The 16,169-nt window shown below is 35.5% G+C and overlaps 2 pseudogenes; both read left to right on the top strand.

Annotated features, from left to right (window-relative positions):
* Positions 1-16,169, top strand: part of LOC149226769 (uncharacterized) — an 80,741-nt pseudogene that overhangs the window by 31,284 nt on the left and 33,288 nt on the right.
* LOC149226770 (ubiquitin-conjugating enzyme E2 2-like) lies at positions 13,600-14,607 on the top strand (annotated as a pseudogene).

Below are 16,169 nucleotides of genomic sequence, written 5' to 3'. Positions count from 1 at the left end.
CCTCATCAGAGGATGCTATCTGTACTGAAGCCTTCGCACCAGAACTTGGCACCTTCACCCCAGGGCCTGGAAGCTCTCGTCCCTGTGACAGTTTCCACTTTATCTCTGACAGAGTCTGCTCAATCCGACCCAATGCAAGATTGTTCCTATAGGTTTGGATCTATATTATCACAAGATCTTTTAGTATTTCCGCTTGAACAGGGTCTGGCTCCTTACTCCTTTCCTGCTTTTCCAAAATTTCCCCTTCTATGTGTTCCTAGTGGAGAGTCATGGCTCGAGCTACGATGTGTTTCAGGATCCAATATTGTTGCAGTGTCTTTTTGAAGAGCAATTGCCTACCATTTGTAGTTCCCAGGTCCTGCAGTATTCCTTCCCATTCTTCCATGGGTAAGTCTCTGCACCTGAGGTTATTTCTCAAATCTCTCTCCTAGCTCTAGATTTGATCTCTGACCTCCTTCTGGGTTGCCCTCCATATAGGAATATGATTTTTTTCATTTGCTCTTCATCAAGTTGCCTGCCCCTTTTCTTCCCTACGCTACTGGTGCCTTCTTATTTTTTAACCGTCCTCTTGCTACGCCTCAGAGTCATTCTTCTTTTTGTCCAATCCTTAGCCCTCTTTGCTTGTAGCTTTTAATTCTGGTTTATAGTTGCACCTTGTTCTGGGGCGAGACCTGTCATAGAATAAGAACAATTGTTAGTCTTATCAATTGTGTTTGCATTTTTAGCCACGAAATTTTTGGCCCCTCTTCTTGATTCCGCTCCTGCAATTTCCCACCCTCTGAGGTTCCACCCTCTAGTTTCCTTCCCTTTTAGGCAATACTATGGCCTCTCTAGTTCTTTTGGTTTTGGGGTACCCTTGTTTACCCCGACTTGCGCTATGCATGCTAAAATCCCTTTCCTGAGTCGAGTGCTTCATCTTTCTCAAGAGTTCGCTCCTCACGTGGGTTTGGTTGCATGCCCCTTTCCCAATTATGGTTTTCTCAGTACTGTTAGCCAAAATATGGCTAATTACAGTTTCGCCACTCACCATGAGGTGCCACTCATTCCTCCCTAGTTTTTGGGTTTTCCCATCCCCTCTGTCGTTGTTCAACACGACATGCAAACTTCCTGGACTGTTATTTACCAGGACATCGATTCTATTGTGGGGGTCCTATGAATTTGGGCCCTATGAGCCCTTGCTCTCCCTCGCCTTACCCTTAATTTTATCTTTCTCTCCGGCCTTGGCCCCCAGGGGCTCTTCACAGTAAAATTCTTTCTTATCTCTACAATTTCTACCATAATTTCTATTATCAACCTAGAACTGCATAACATTCTTCATTCCTACTCTATGTTTCAGACTGGTTATTTCTTCATAGGGTGGGAAAGGAAGTGTCACATACCCTTTTACCGTCCTTCGCTTTGCTGCCACCTTCAGCTCCTACTTGTTATCTGCTCTTTTAATCTCGCCACCTTTCTCCTTGCTCGTCCGCATGCAAAGTGCATGTTTTGCCTTTTCCTTAGAATTTATCCCTTTCTCATTTTCCCTTCATAATTTTACCACCAGTTGTCCTCCCTTCCCTCCTTCCTTGGCGCACCTCCCTTCCCACCTACCTTGGGATGCTACCCACCTGTCCTGTCCTTCGTCCTTCATTTATTTCTTTCCTCTCCTAGCTACTCTTGCCATCCGGTTGCTGAATCAACTCTGCCACTTGGCACTGATTTGCTTCCCATCCTCGGATTTGTTGTCCTGCCCTCTCCTCTTCCTTTCCTTTCCATCTCTGCCCCCAATCTCTCTAGGACTGTCCTTCCTTTTCCCCCCTCCATCATCCTACTCATCTCCGTCCTTGCATCTGTCCTTTGCTGTTCCATTTCTGACCTATTTTATCCCACTTGCATCTACCCTTGTCCTTCATCACTCCTGTCAACTCCGAGCGAATTCTCTAGATGCTCACTTTGGCGCCTATCTTCTCCTACTACCTGAATCAATTGTCCCATTTCCTCATTATGGTGAGGCTCTTCTGCGCTCACATCGAGTTACTGCTCTCTTTTCTGGCATCCCTAGTTCGCAAGGAGGTCTGCTAGAGCATTTCCTTTTTTCTTCGCATGGGACGGTATGGTGTATGCTACCTTCCTCAAATGTTGGCTTATTTCGGTTATTACCCATGCCGTCCACCAACTTTTACTTAGTTTTTTGGCTGGTACTCCTTGCTGGAGTTGTTTAATTGTTTCTATCACTAGCATCGAGTCGCCTTCGATCTGTAGGCTTTGGTATCCTTCCCTAACCACTATTGCTAATCCCCTGTTTAGCGCGTGGAATTCTACCTCGTTTTTGGTGGAAATTCCATAGTCCATTACATAGACCCATCTGATCTCCCCTCTGTCATCTCTGAATATCCCTCCTATTCCAGCCTCCCCTAGGTTGCCTTTTGTCGCGCCATCGAAGTTTAGCTTAGTGAATCCCTGTGGTGGGTTCCTGTAGCATTCTTCGGCTCTTGCATTGCCTGCCTTGTGTTCCCTTCCTATCATGTTTGTGTTATTTACTTTGATTTGCAGGCAGTTCATAATGCGGGTCTCTGTTGCTTCCATCTTCCAGTCTTCCTCGTTCCAATTTTCGAGGATTACTGTCTCTCTTATATTTTTCATGGTTTGGCTCCATATTTCCTCTTTGGCTTTTTCATCTTTCTTAAATATCACATGTTTTCTTGCCTTCCATAGGTTCCACAAGAGGAAACCTATGGATAGATTCCAAGCTCGATTCAATATTGTGTTGCGGTACGACTTGCTGCTCCATTTCTCTATTGTTGTTCTTATGCTACCTGTGTTCCTGTCATTAATCTCAAAGAGCTGATGGTGGTTTTTCCACAGGTTGTTGCTGACGCTACAGGAATTTGCAACGTGCTCCATGGTTTCTTCTTGGTTTTGGCACAGGGCACAGCGCAAGGGTCCATGTGTCCCCTTCCTTCTTAGTTGGTCCTAGGTTAAGGCATGCCTGTGCAGCAATATCCAGGTAAAAAGTGCCACTTTTGGCCAAGTTTTTAACTGCCATATTCTATCCCATTTTTTTATGTCTAGGTTTCTGGTTCTTCCAGCCTTTATATGATATCCTTCTGAGATAGTAAACATTCCTTTTATGCATTTACCCCATCTTATTATATCTGGTCCTTCTTTGATTGCAATTTTTCTTGTTTCCATTTCATTTTGGTAATTTATCCATTGTTCTATTTCTGGTGCTTCGTGCCAGTCGTTCTTCATTTTCCATTTTCTCCAGTAACCATCCTGTTCCGGTAACCAGTAATTTCTGACTGCATCTTCCTCCATTTGGGTGGTGTACTATTGAATGTCTTGGAGTTGAGGTTCCTGATTGAGGGTTCCTCTCTGCTGCCACACCTCCTGCAAAAAGTTTGCTTTGTCACCCTCCCTAATTTCCTAGAAGTTGTATTCTCTTATCAGGTCCCTATTTAGACTTGCGAGGTTCCAGATGGCTGATCCTTTCTTTTCTGATTGGTTTTGGAGTTTCCCTTCAGGTGACCTTGCCATCTCGTATTTCTTTTCCCATAACGTTTTCCATAGATCTTCCCCTCCTTGAATCCACCTCCACCATAATTTTGCACCCATGACTTGGTTTAATATGTAAGGGTCTCTCAGACCTAAGCCCCCTTCTGTGATAGATTTTCTTAGCCATGTCCATGAGAGCAAAGCCCACTTTTTTGTTTTTCTTGTTCCTTGCCATAGAAATTTTTTAAAAATATCCACCATTTTTTGACATATAGTTTTAGGAATCACTTGACTGGCCATTTGATAACTTGGCATAGCTTGGAGCACTGACTTTAGTAGGATGACATGACTCGATATATTTAGCGTTCTAAATGTCCAATTGTCCATTATTTTTTGAATTTTTCCTATCAAGCCTTTCCAATGCGCTATTCTATTCTACTTTTCACTCAGCTGTACTCCCACGTATTTAGTTGGGAGCTTTCCAATTTTGAACCCCATTGTTCTGGCTAGGAATGCTTTAGCCAACATTGGGGTATTAAAGAAGAATATTTATGTTTTATCCTTATTTATCTCTGTTCTTGATGCGTTTGTGAATTCTTCAAGGATTTCTACTAGTTTCTTTACTTCCTTAAGATTCGCTTGACTGTACATCATTACATCATCTACAAATTGTTGATGTGTAATGGTTAGTTATTCCCCCATAATCTGCGACCCTTAAGTTCTCCTGCTTACTCTTTCTTTTATTAATCTACCTAAACCATCTGCTGTTATGATAAACATGAATGGTGATAGTGGGTCTCCCTCTCCGAGCCCGCGGGATGGCTTGAAGGTTTCTGTTGGTGTTCCATTCAACAGTATGGACATGCTTGGAGTGGATATCATTGACATTATCCATTCTATCCATCTGTCATCAAACCCATACGCTTTTAGGATTCTCTAGAGGTATTCCTAGCTGAGTCTACCATAGGCTTTTTCTAAGTCGATTTTGATCATCATTCCTTTATTTCTCAGCTTCTTCAATGAATGTATCGCCTATTGAGAAACTATGATCCCATGCACTATCTATCTTGCTTTCACAAACCCTGTTTTTTCTTTTGCTATCAGTTCTGGAAGTATTGGTTGTAATCTTTTAACCATTATGGTGGCTAGAATTTTATAAATTACATTGCATAGGGCTATTGGTCTGAAGCCGTGATGTTGATCAACCCTTTTTACCTTTGGTATTAATGCTAGAAAAGTTGCATTCCATGCTGGGTGCATTCTTTTGTTACACCTTGATTCTTCCACTACATTTATAATGTCTTGTTTCATAAAGCTCCATGTTGCTTGGAAGAACTATACCGTAAATCCATCGAGGGCTGGGGCTTTTTTCTTGGCCAGTGTCTTCACTATATGATCTACCTCTTTCTGAGTGACTATCCTTAGGAGGGCCATGTTTTGTTCCCTGTTTACCTATTCGGAGTGTATTCACTTATTTTTGCGATCTCCTCTTCTCTATTGCTTTGCGTCTCCATCAGTATGCCTTTGAAGTGTTGTATCAGTAGTTCTTCCATTTCCTCTTTCTAAGTTACCCTATTGCCTTAGGTATTTTCTAGGGAGAAAATTCTATTCTGCTGACTATGTTACTGCATGGCTCTGTGGAAGAAGTTTGTGTTCCTTTCCCCCTCTTTCAGCCATTGTACACTTGACTTTTGTCTCCATAGAATTTCCTCCTGTTTTCTTCTTTCCTCCAATTTGGTTAGCACCCCTCCTTCTTCTTGCGCTATCTCCTCTGTTCTCCATTCTATAATTTTTTGTTGTATCCTTTTCATGTTTGTTTGCAGATTTTCTTGGTCCTTTTGAATGTTACCAAATTCTTCTCTGTTCCAGTTCTTAATTTTTCCTTTTAACTCCTTTAATATTAATTGGAGTGTGTGCATCTTGTTCTTTCCTTTTATTTCCTCTTCACTGCTCTGCCACCAGTTTTCCATTTTTTCTATGAGGGTTGGGTCTCAGAACCAAAAGGCTTCAAACCTGAATGGTCTATTCTAGTTTTGATTATTCATGGAAATTTCAAGTTTTATCGGCAAGTCGTCTGATACTTGGCATGGTAGGATAGTTGCTTCATAGAATATATCTTTCCCAAGAAAGTGTTCTGTTGCGAGGAACCTATCCAATCTGGAGGCTATTTGCCTGCTACCTCCTCTTCTGTTATTCCAGGTATATTTTCCATTAATGGTGTTTATATCAATCATTTTTAGGGCTGCCTAGGTTTCCCTGAATCTTTCCATGTCCGCATCCTCCTATTGCAGTCCTCCCTTCTGTTCCTCGGTTGAAGTGATCATATTGAAATCTCCCACTATCAACCACAATTTTTCTATGTGTAGGTTTCCCAACCATTGTAGATGTGTTAGGAAGGCCTCTCTTTCCATCGGTATATGAGGCCCATATACCGCCGATACTAAGCACCATTCTCTATGTCCTATCATTCTGAATCTCACTAAGAGGATCCTCTTCATTCCTATCCAATGGTCTACAATAACTTCTGCAGGGTTCCACAAGATTGCAATGCCCCCTTCACTCCCTTTTTCATCAAGCGTCATGCATTCATAAGAGGGATTGATTTTTTTAAGAATCTCCTCCATTTTCTCCCCCGTTATTTTTGTTTCTTGAAGTAGCACGATTTGGGGTTTTTCTCTTTTAATCCTTTCTGCGAGGTACCTTTGCTTACCCTTGCTATTAAGCCCCCTAATATTCCATGATGTAATTATCATTGAGAAGGTGGGGTGGTTTGGTGAAAGACCGTTGAGAGCGGTACTACTCTTCTCATATTAACTAGAATTTCTCCCATTACTTGTATTGACTCTTGGAGATTCTTTCTTCCTCTTTTTTTCCCTCCTCTTCCTTTACTTTGTTGTTCTTGGCTATTGTCAAGTTGTATTCCTAACTGCTCATTCATGCCTGTGGTTCCTTGCTCCTGTTTTTCTTTATATTTTTGGAATATTTCCTTGTATAATTTTTTATCCTCTTCTGGGATAAACCTCTCATCCAGATTCCTCCACTTGTCTAGTAGTTTCCTCAGAATTTCTTCTTCTATTGTTGGGTCTTCCCCTTTACTAATATCTATTTCCATTACTTCATTTTCCTATTTATCCTCCTTTTCTTTTCTTCCCTTTTCCCCTATTTCTCTTTAGGATTTCTGTTTAGTGTTGTTTGTTTCTTGATTTATTTTTCCTTCCTGTTCCTTTTCCTCTTGGTAGTCCATGACTCAAGTTTCTTCGTCTTCTTCTTCTACCTAAAAGATTTCAAACCTGTTCACCTCATTTGCTTTAGCTAGCTATTCTTTTCTTCCTTCCTTAGGGGTTTCCTTTGCAGGTCTTTTCCTAGTTTTGATCTCTTGAAACCCTTCATTATCTTCTGTGTTTTTCCTCTGTTTCTTAGTCTTTCTTTCTTCCTCCTCGGCATTTAAGGGGCATTCCTTGTAGAGGTGCCCATATTCATGGCATTTTCTGCATCTAAAAGGTATGTGTTCATAATCCAGAGCCTGTTGCCACACCTCTTCATGGTATTCTAGTTCTACTGCTCCTGGTATGGGGTTCGCAATGTTCATGTATACATAGATTCTTGCATAGGAGGTATATCTTCCTTTCTTAGTTGATTCCGCTATTTTAACAAAGCTACCTATGGTGTTCCCTATTCCTTCCAGGATCTATGGCTCCCAAATATCCATGGGTAATCTAAATAGTCTGACCAATACGTGCGCTGCTAGGAATTTCTCTTTGTTTGGGTTGTAGCATTCCTCCGAATACCTCATAAATAAACCTGCATTATTATGGAAATATGGTCCATTTTCAGATAATTTTTCTTTGTCTTGCAGGTTTGAGAAGATTACCCTAAAGAATCTGATTGTGCCCAACTTCAGCTCTATGTGACCACATGGCTACCATTTATGTTGGATCCATCTTGTCAAGTCTTTCTCTGACAGCCAGACACCAATAAACTTGCATATGAATGCATTTTCTTTCATGTAACTTCCATAACGTTCAAGTTTGTTCATAGGAATAACAAATCTCGGTCTTTCTGTTGCACATGGCAGGCATTTTCCTTTGCTCCCTACCTTCCATCTTGCTCCAAGGACTAGTCTCAGTGTCCTTCTCTCGTCTTCTAGTTTACTTTTTCTTGTCCCCTCTCCCGTCATTGCATCTCTGTAGGAGGGGATCTCTCCCCTCCTAGCTTCTTTTGTCATTTTTGTGTCTCCTCTCTGCTTCATTTTCCATGCCTGTCTGCTTATTTTCAAGGTTTTCCACACCGCACATCTCATGGCCATAAGGTCATTAGTGTTGTAGAGCTCTAAGAAACCCTCATCTGAAAAACTAGACCTACAAATGTAATACAAATTATTAATTGAATTGTTGATTAAATATATTTTATTAACTATTTTTTTATTTCAATGAAATCTATAACACTAAATAAAAATAATAACATTTTCTTGTTGAGATAGATATCTAATTGCTTGAATTACTCAACTTCCAACATTTTGAAATATTTGTGGTAAGTGGGTTTTTTTTTTTTTTAAGAATTAGGTAATATAATTATGGATGATATTATTAATTTTTCAGACATAAATTGATTTAGAAAAAATAGATGCTTGAATTTTGCAAATCTAATACAAAATATAAATTTATAATAATTGTTGGTTTAAATTTATTTTATTAACCTATTTTTCATTTTAATGAAATGTATAACATCTAATAAAAGTAATAGCATTTTATTGTTTTAAGGCTATCATAAACAATTATAACTTAAAGTTTGACATTGGGATGAGTTAGGTGCATTAAGTCATGCTACCATGGTTTTTGTTTTTAGTACCATATGGATCTCCTTCTTGTTGTGGCATTTTCGACTATGGTCTCTCTTATTACTCTTATAGGGCTCGATAAATTCTTGCCTTTTTAAATTTATTTTTTATGATGCACCTGTGGCATTTCCTTGTGTTGGATATTGTGGCATTTCCCTGTGTTGACTCTTATGGTATGGTGTCTAGTTTTTCCAATAGATGGCATACGAGGTCTTTTCTATGGCTTCTCTCTCATCCTCTCTCATTTATTATATAAGGTCTTTTGTGCAGGGTTTGTAAACTATACCAATGTTTACATAGAAGGAAATCAAGTGTATAATGGGTAACTATTTAATTAAAATTAGTTAATACAGAACAAGAGTGGAACCCACTTAGGAAAACTCTACAAAACTCTATCGATATCATGATTAATTATTTGTCCCATAGGAAATTTGCATTCTTTTTTATGATATAAGAACCCTGATTGAGAACATTAGAAGGCGTGGATATAAAAATTTTGAAATGAGACTTGGTAATGAATATTGCATTTAATAATGCACATTAATAACCAAGACTGTGACAGGTATAATGCAATAGGCTACCTAAGAAAACTATACCTTTTTTAATCTTCATTGTATAACATTTGATATTTTGACTCATATTCCCATTCTTTAGAAGAAAATCAATTTTGCATCCCAACCTAAGCAAAAATCTTCAATATGACATTGTATAGTCACCCAATAATCATCTGGTCATTATATATTGCTTATAACCACTAAAATGGTTAATATAAAGCTTACGATCCATAACAATGCTTGGATTCCCCAATCCTTCATGTAAGCCTGACTTTATTTGGGACCATGTATTTGCAACAAGATAGTACTTTCCCCATTCATCTAAACTCTAATGCTCTATGGTATTGTTACACATAAATTCCCATGTACCATTGGTACATGTTTAAGAAGATCAGAAGGATTGTCAACAATGTCCACCTGGTCCACTTTTTGAATCCCTCCATGTGCTTTCGATGGGATCATAAAATTCCAAGCAAGGGAGTTAATAGCATTTGAGAGGGCACCTGCTAGAACCTCCAACTATATACAATCTTTTGTCAATTACTCCTACAAGGAAAACAAAATCAAGAGCTGACATGGATGCATCCTTGTCCACTTATTCTTCCTTAGATCATACATCCATAGATCAATGTAGTTAATATTGAATGTTAGTTAGTGTTGAATGGCTTTGTCTTATACATAAGCAAGAGTGACAAACGAAACAAATGATTGTTCAAGTGATCATATTTAATAGCATCCAGCTAGGAAATAAAATGGAAGAGGTAATTTTTATACAGGCATAAAGATAAAGAATATTTCAATTGTGAAGTTAAATAAGGGATTTTGAAATGAGGACTTTATGCCTGGTTACTTTAAATATAAAATGCATTTTCCACTCAAATGGCGAATATAAATGCAATTTCAAAAGTTCAAATTACATTTGAAAACATGGATTTGTGGTTTAATACAATGGCCATTCAAATGAATGATTGAAACCATGCACTAACTCGAGGGTCTTTTTGTATTTCTCTTGAGTATTTTTTCCATGACTATGATTATCTTCATCGTGATTGTGATTTAAGGGGGTTTTAAATGAGGACTTTTCCTTAGTTTCTTTAATGATGAAATATATTTACCACTCAAATGAAATTTACTAACATGCAATAGAGGATAAACACACATTCCAAATTTAAATTGAATTTGAAATGGCCCTTCAGATGATTGAAAGCGTAATTACTTTTAGGATATGCTTTTTGCATGGAAAGCTAATGGCATGAACAATCACACAAGAAATCTTGAATGTCTAAGATATGATCATAGTGACGTGCATTCCTTATAAGTGGAAAAGATTGTGTTTAGAAACATTTAATGAGGTGACTAATATTTCTTCTAAGTGGAAAATCTGGTGCCCAACAACCTTTCATGAGGTAACTAATTCAGTCCATTTGGGATAACTTACAACTTCTAGACGAGAGTTGGTTGCTAGGAAAGAGTTGCTCGATGCTTTCCTTCCTTACTGGATAGGGTATACCTATGTCTTTTTTATGCTCAATCTTTGTAATGAAAAATATCTAATACAATTTCCATTTAAAAATAAATAATGGGGAAGAAAAATGAGAAAGAGGGGGTTGAGAGACAAAACTTTGACTATTATCAACCAATATCTACTCACAGTTCATTTGCAATTATTAAAAATGGGTATGTACATCATCCTTACAACATACAACACAATACATACCATATTGGCCATATGAAGTCTAAAAACATCTCTTCCAAATAGTGCCAAGGATCTTAAGGACTCTATATTTGAACTCTCAAGCACAATCCTAGAGCGTGAAAGAGACTTGCAAGAAACCATAAAGTGGGAAAGAAAAACCTTGATTGGGAACAATAAAAGGTGACTATATACAAATTTTGAAATGAGACTTGGTAATGAATATTGTATTTAATGCACATTAATAACCAATAATATGGGAGGTACAATGCGCCAAGCTACCTAAAAATATTTACAGTTTGGAAGCTTCATTGTATGCCATTTGATATTTTGATTGATCTTCCCATTTTTTAGAGGAATAATCATGGAAATCAGTGCAGACCCCATAATACCCACCAAGTAGATCTTTTCTTTGCTTCTTGACATTGCTAAAATCAATAATGGATCCCAATGTATGGCTATGGCCCACCAAATGAAAATTATTAGTTGAAATGATTCAAATTCTCCGTATGATGTATGAAGATTTGATTAAAATTTTTCAATGGATTGGAACATGTTTGTGTAATGCAAGAAGATATGATTAATACAATAGTAAATTAGTTGAAGCATGAAAAAATTGAAAGGATTCAAATTATTTGTATGATGCATGTGGATTTGATTTAAGAATTTGAAATGATTTGAACTTATTTGTATGATGCATGCGAATCTAATTAGTATTGGACATGCTTTGTTGGGAAAACCCCTGATTGTTATTCTTAATTCATATTTACCATTTAAATATTCAATTAAATCCCATAACATATCACATATTGTTCTATGCTACTCTTTCTGATTCCCTACTGCGTTTCCTTTGCAACATACGGTGCAACTTATAGTTTATCTTATTTGACACAACATGTTATCCTCAACATTGATGGGATACTAATAATAACAGCCATACAATTTTAAGGTGAAAATTAAAGGGGATACCAAATAGGTGTATGAGACCCCTTTGTTTGTGTCTCAAGAGACCCACCTCTATCTATCTAATTGCTAAAGTCTAAAATTAAAGATACTCTTCAATACTCTTTAATCTAAACTACCAACTGGAAACACATATTCTTAAACACTATACATGACAAAATATATATCCTAATAATTTTATGTGGTTCTAAAATAAATTTCTATGAAAATGACATTTTTATTTGTTTTATAAAGGACAACAAGCTATCAATAATTATGATATTATGACTAACCTATATTCACCTTAAACTCAAATTTTTTTAACACTTGATTCTATATCATGCATGCATAAATTTACTTACCCACAACTTTGCTTAACACTTTTGGTCACGATGTGGGGAATCCACTACTATCATTTGGAAAAAGAAACTACTCTAGTTTTAGTGGGCTAGGCAGAATGACTACCCATATTTCAATTTTTCTTTATTTATATCATTTCAATTTTTAGCAAAGAGGTTTAACTAGAATCAAATCCCATACTCCTCTTGTGAGAAAGTTTATACCTAAATTAGAATCTCATGTCTTGGTTGAGAGTTTATTTTAGAAATTGTATTTTGCCAAAATTTTGATGGAGAATATTAATTAGAATCTAAAACTCTAGCACAAGTGTTTTGAATAGAATATAATTTCTCAAGAGAGCGCTGTGGATAGAATCTATATTTTTTGTTAAGATTTTTCTTTTCACAATTTTTTTTCCTAAATGTGGTGGAAAGTTTATTTAACTCTCATCCTAGAGGTTTCAACCATGGAGTTAACTAGAAACAACTCTAAGCCCTGAAAATTTTTAACACTTGGCCAACAAAAGATTATTGACGTTTCCTTGGCTAAGAGTTCAATAAATATGGCATGACTTATCCATACATACCAAATTTTATTTCCCATTTTTTTCTTTTCACCGTTTATTTTCTAGAAACCATAAAATAAATTCTAACCCCAAGAACAAACTCTGATATATAAAAATAATTGTATAAGACAAGTGATTCCTATTAAACTATATTAATATCCCATATCAATATTCTCTTATTTATGTTATTTTACACAACATGTTATCCTTAAAGTTGATGGGATATTAATAATAACAACCATCAAACTTTAAGGTCAAAATAAAGGAGATGCCAAATAGGTGTGTGAGACCCCTTTGTTTGTGTGAGAAGAGACCAAGTTCTAGCTATCTAATTGCTAAAATCTAAAAGTAAAGATGCTCTACAATACTTTTTAATTGAAATTGCCACATCTTAGGAGCAAACATATATTCTTAGACACTATACATAACAAACTATATATCTTAATAATTTTATTTGGGTCTATATTAAATTTCTTTGAAAATGACATTTTAATTGTTTTATAAAAGACAACATCCTATCAATAATTATGATGGTGAGACTAACCTCTATTCACCTAAACCAAAACATTTTTACCATTAATTCTATATTATACCCATATAAATTTACTTAAAAAATTTAATAAAATATTAAAAAATAATAATTTTATAAGTGATATATTATACATAATTTATTTTATTTTATATTTTTGATATTTTTGATGTAAACTATACGTTAATTATAAAATAGCTCAACAGCCTCTTCGCACTTACAGATACCACATACATTAATCATGATGGTGTGAAACAGATATATGCCTTACCTCGACAAACTACGAACATTAAGAAACAATGGATTCAGATTAAAACAATTAAAAATTTAAGTTACAGTTGCTTGTTCCGCATTAACTATCAACTTTGGTTTAATGTCTTGAATAATTTAAAAGAAAAAATAAAACTGAATAACTAGCCTAACTAAGGTGCCAGACTTTAACTTTATTAACACAAACAACGATATTGATGTAAGGACGCGACGCCTACATTTAAGGGAAATAAATGTTTATAAATGGAGAGGAAAACAAGCTGTGGTATTCACATGGTTATTATCACGGACAGCCATAGAAGCTCTTTTCTTATTCTTCTTGAACATTCCAACGCTGCGTAACTGTGCGCTTTTCTTCGCTTGCATCATAGTAATTGTGGTATCTCGCGAACCACGATGGCGGGAGGCAGTAAGTCTACTGCGTGCCTGAAGAGACTGATGGCTGATCTGAAGAAGCTGGAAGATGACGCCCCTGCAGGTGTTAGCGGATGTCCGCGAGAGGAAAATATTAGGATCTGGGATGCTATTATTTTCGGGTATGTATACTAGGGTTTCTGTAATTTTTTTCCGGTTCTAAAATAATTATTTTTCTCCTTCTAAAATTACGATTTATCTGAATAGACTCGTTTTTTTCACATTTGATGACTGTCCTGTACCCATAATCGTCTGCAGTCCTTCAGGCACTCCATGGGATGGCGGTGAGTATTTCCCCAGAACAAGTCTTCCTGTCTATTTCCGAAATTACGATTGACTGAACCCGATGAGTTTTGTGTCGCAATTTTGTAGGCATGTTCAAGCTAACGGTCGAGTTCAGGGAGGATTACCCTAACACACCTCCAAATGTGAGGTTTGTGTCTAATATGTGAGGTTTGTGTCTACGCGAACTTAAATTTCTTTCTTGTCAGTAAATACAAATTGATTATTCATGATGTTTATTTAATAATATTTGATGGTGTAAGAACAATGAAATCTACCCATCTTGTTCTCAAACTCTTACCGGGCATATCAGATCCTTGGTTTAAAGAGGTCGTTGTTGATCATCAACGAAGTGATCTTTGGTTCGTCCTGTGCAGTTTACGATGATGGTGCCATTTGCCTGGACATTTTGCAAAAGCAGTGGTGCCCAGCCTACGATGTCGCAGCAGTTCTGACATCAATTCAGGTAACTTTTCCGTTGTAAGCTGTTCTTCATGAAGTATAATGTGGCATTCTAAAAGAAGGGAAACCTAAGCTACAAATGTTCTTAGCTGTAATGTTTTTATCATGTGGGTGCAGTCATTATTGTGTGACCCAAATCCAAATTCTCCTGCGAATCCAGACGCTGCTAAGCTATACAGCAATGATCCCAAAGAATATAAAAGAAGGGTCCGCCAGGTTGTTGAAGAGAGCTTGTCTAATGTATAACATAAAATTTACGTGCTCATAATTATTCGATTACGACTGTTTGTGTTAAATTAATAATAAAATAAATCACATATGGGATAAGAAATTAAGTCTTAATTAGATCTATATGAGCATTCAAATAATGCAAATTAATATAAATATTAAATTATTTTACTTATTTTTAATATTAACATATATATTTTTAATAATATATTTTTGTTTTAACTATTACATCCTCACTTGAATGTAGAATTGCACCTATATTATTATAAAATGAATTGTACAGTTTTACTGGAAATTTGTAAATTCTAAATTATAGAGTAAATGTTTAATTTTATGAAACCAATATCTTTGTCTTTTTAAAATATTGAAAATTATAAATAAATTTAAATATAATAAAATAATATTAAATAGTGTATCAATTGGAAATTTGTAAATTCTAAATTATATAGTAAATATGTAAATTCTAAATTATATAGTAAATATGTAATTTTATGAAATCAATATGTTAGTGTTTTTAAAATGTAGAAAAATGTTTGGAAACACTTATTATAAATAAATTTAGATATAATAAAATAACCTTAAATAATGTATCAAATTTCATGTTTAGTAATTTAATTAAGGTTGTTAAGTTATGACAATGAGATTAGGCTCTTTTATATCAATAACATTTCATTCTTATATATTGTTAGTAAACTCATTTTTAAGTAGGTTACATAATTTATCATTTAAATAAACAATAGGAAATATCTCTCATGGTTTGAAGGAATGATATTTCTTATCTTTTAAGTTGATTAAAGATTTGTCGAGGAGTCAATTCTCTTATCAACTCCATTTTAAAAATCAAGAATAAAAAATTTCCTTTTCCATCTATATCACTTCATTTATTTTTGTTGGTTGGTACTATTGATTTACTTTAAAGTAGAAATAGAAATGGTAGAGTCTCTATATCTAACAATATATTTCATCTTGGTTCTAACAATGTGTAAGTGGAAAATTTTCAAGAAAATTATCTTGATATTTTATCAATAACTTCCATTGTCATTTTTTTTTCTATTCTTCACTTCTTTGAACTCAACCCTGTTTCTATGACCAAATGGCTATATTGGAAACATATAACATCTTGTTTGCAATCTTGAAAAAAATGTGGTATTAACATTTCTTTACTTAATGTGTTTTTCTACTTAGTGTGGTATTAATGTTTTTTTCTATTTATTGCATTGTAATAAATTACAATGAACTTTCTCGAGATGATTTTATAGCTCCATGATAGGAAATGCATCACTTCCTCTAACCATAGTAGAAATATGAATGTAATACTTGTCAATGATAATGAATTCATTGTCTATATCCTTATTAGTCAACCTTGGATGTGGGGGCAATTGTTTAGTATATCCATGGTTTGACATATTTGTTATTGCTGTTCACATACTCATTCTTGGAATCTATATACATGTAACGAAAAATAAAAACTACTTCAGTCCATAATATATTTTTCACATTCTCACCTATAAAAATAAAAAGAAATATATTTTTTTTTAATACAATTACTTTTTAAATTATTTATAAAAATGTTAGAGTTA

This window comes from Pinus tabuliformis, chromosome J (genome assembly GCF_031772625.1).
Source record: "Pinus tabuliformis cultivar Carrire ecotype Pingquan chromosome J, CPIR1, whole genome shotgun sequence".
Taxonomy (NCBI): domain Eukaryota; kingdom Viridiplantae; phylum Streptophyta; class Pinopsida; order Pinales; family Pinaceae; genus Pinus; species Pinus tabuliformis.
The sequence above is the reverse complement of the archived record's forward strand: the minus strand, read 5'-3'. Positions and strand labels throughout refer to the sequence as shown.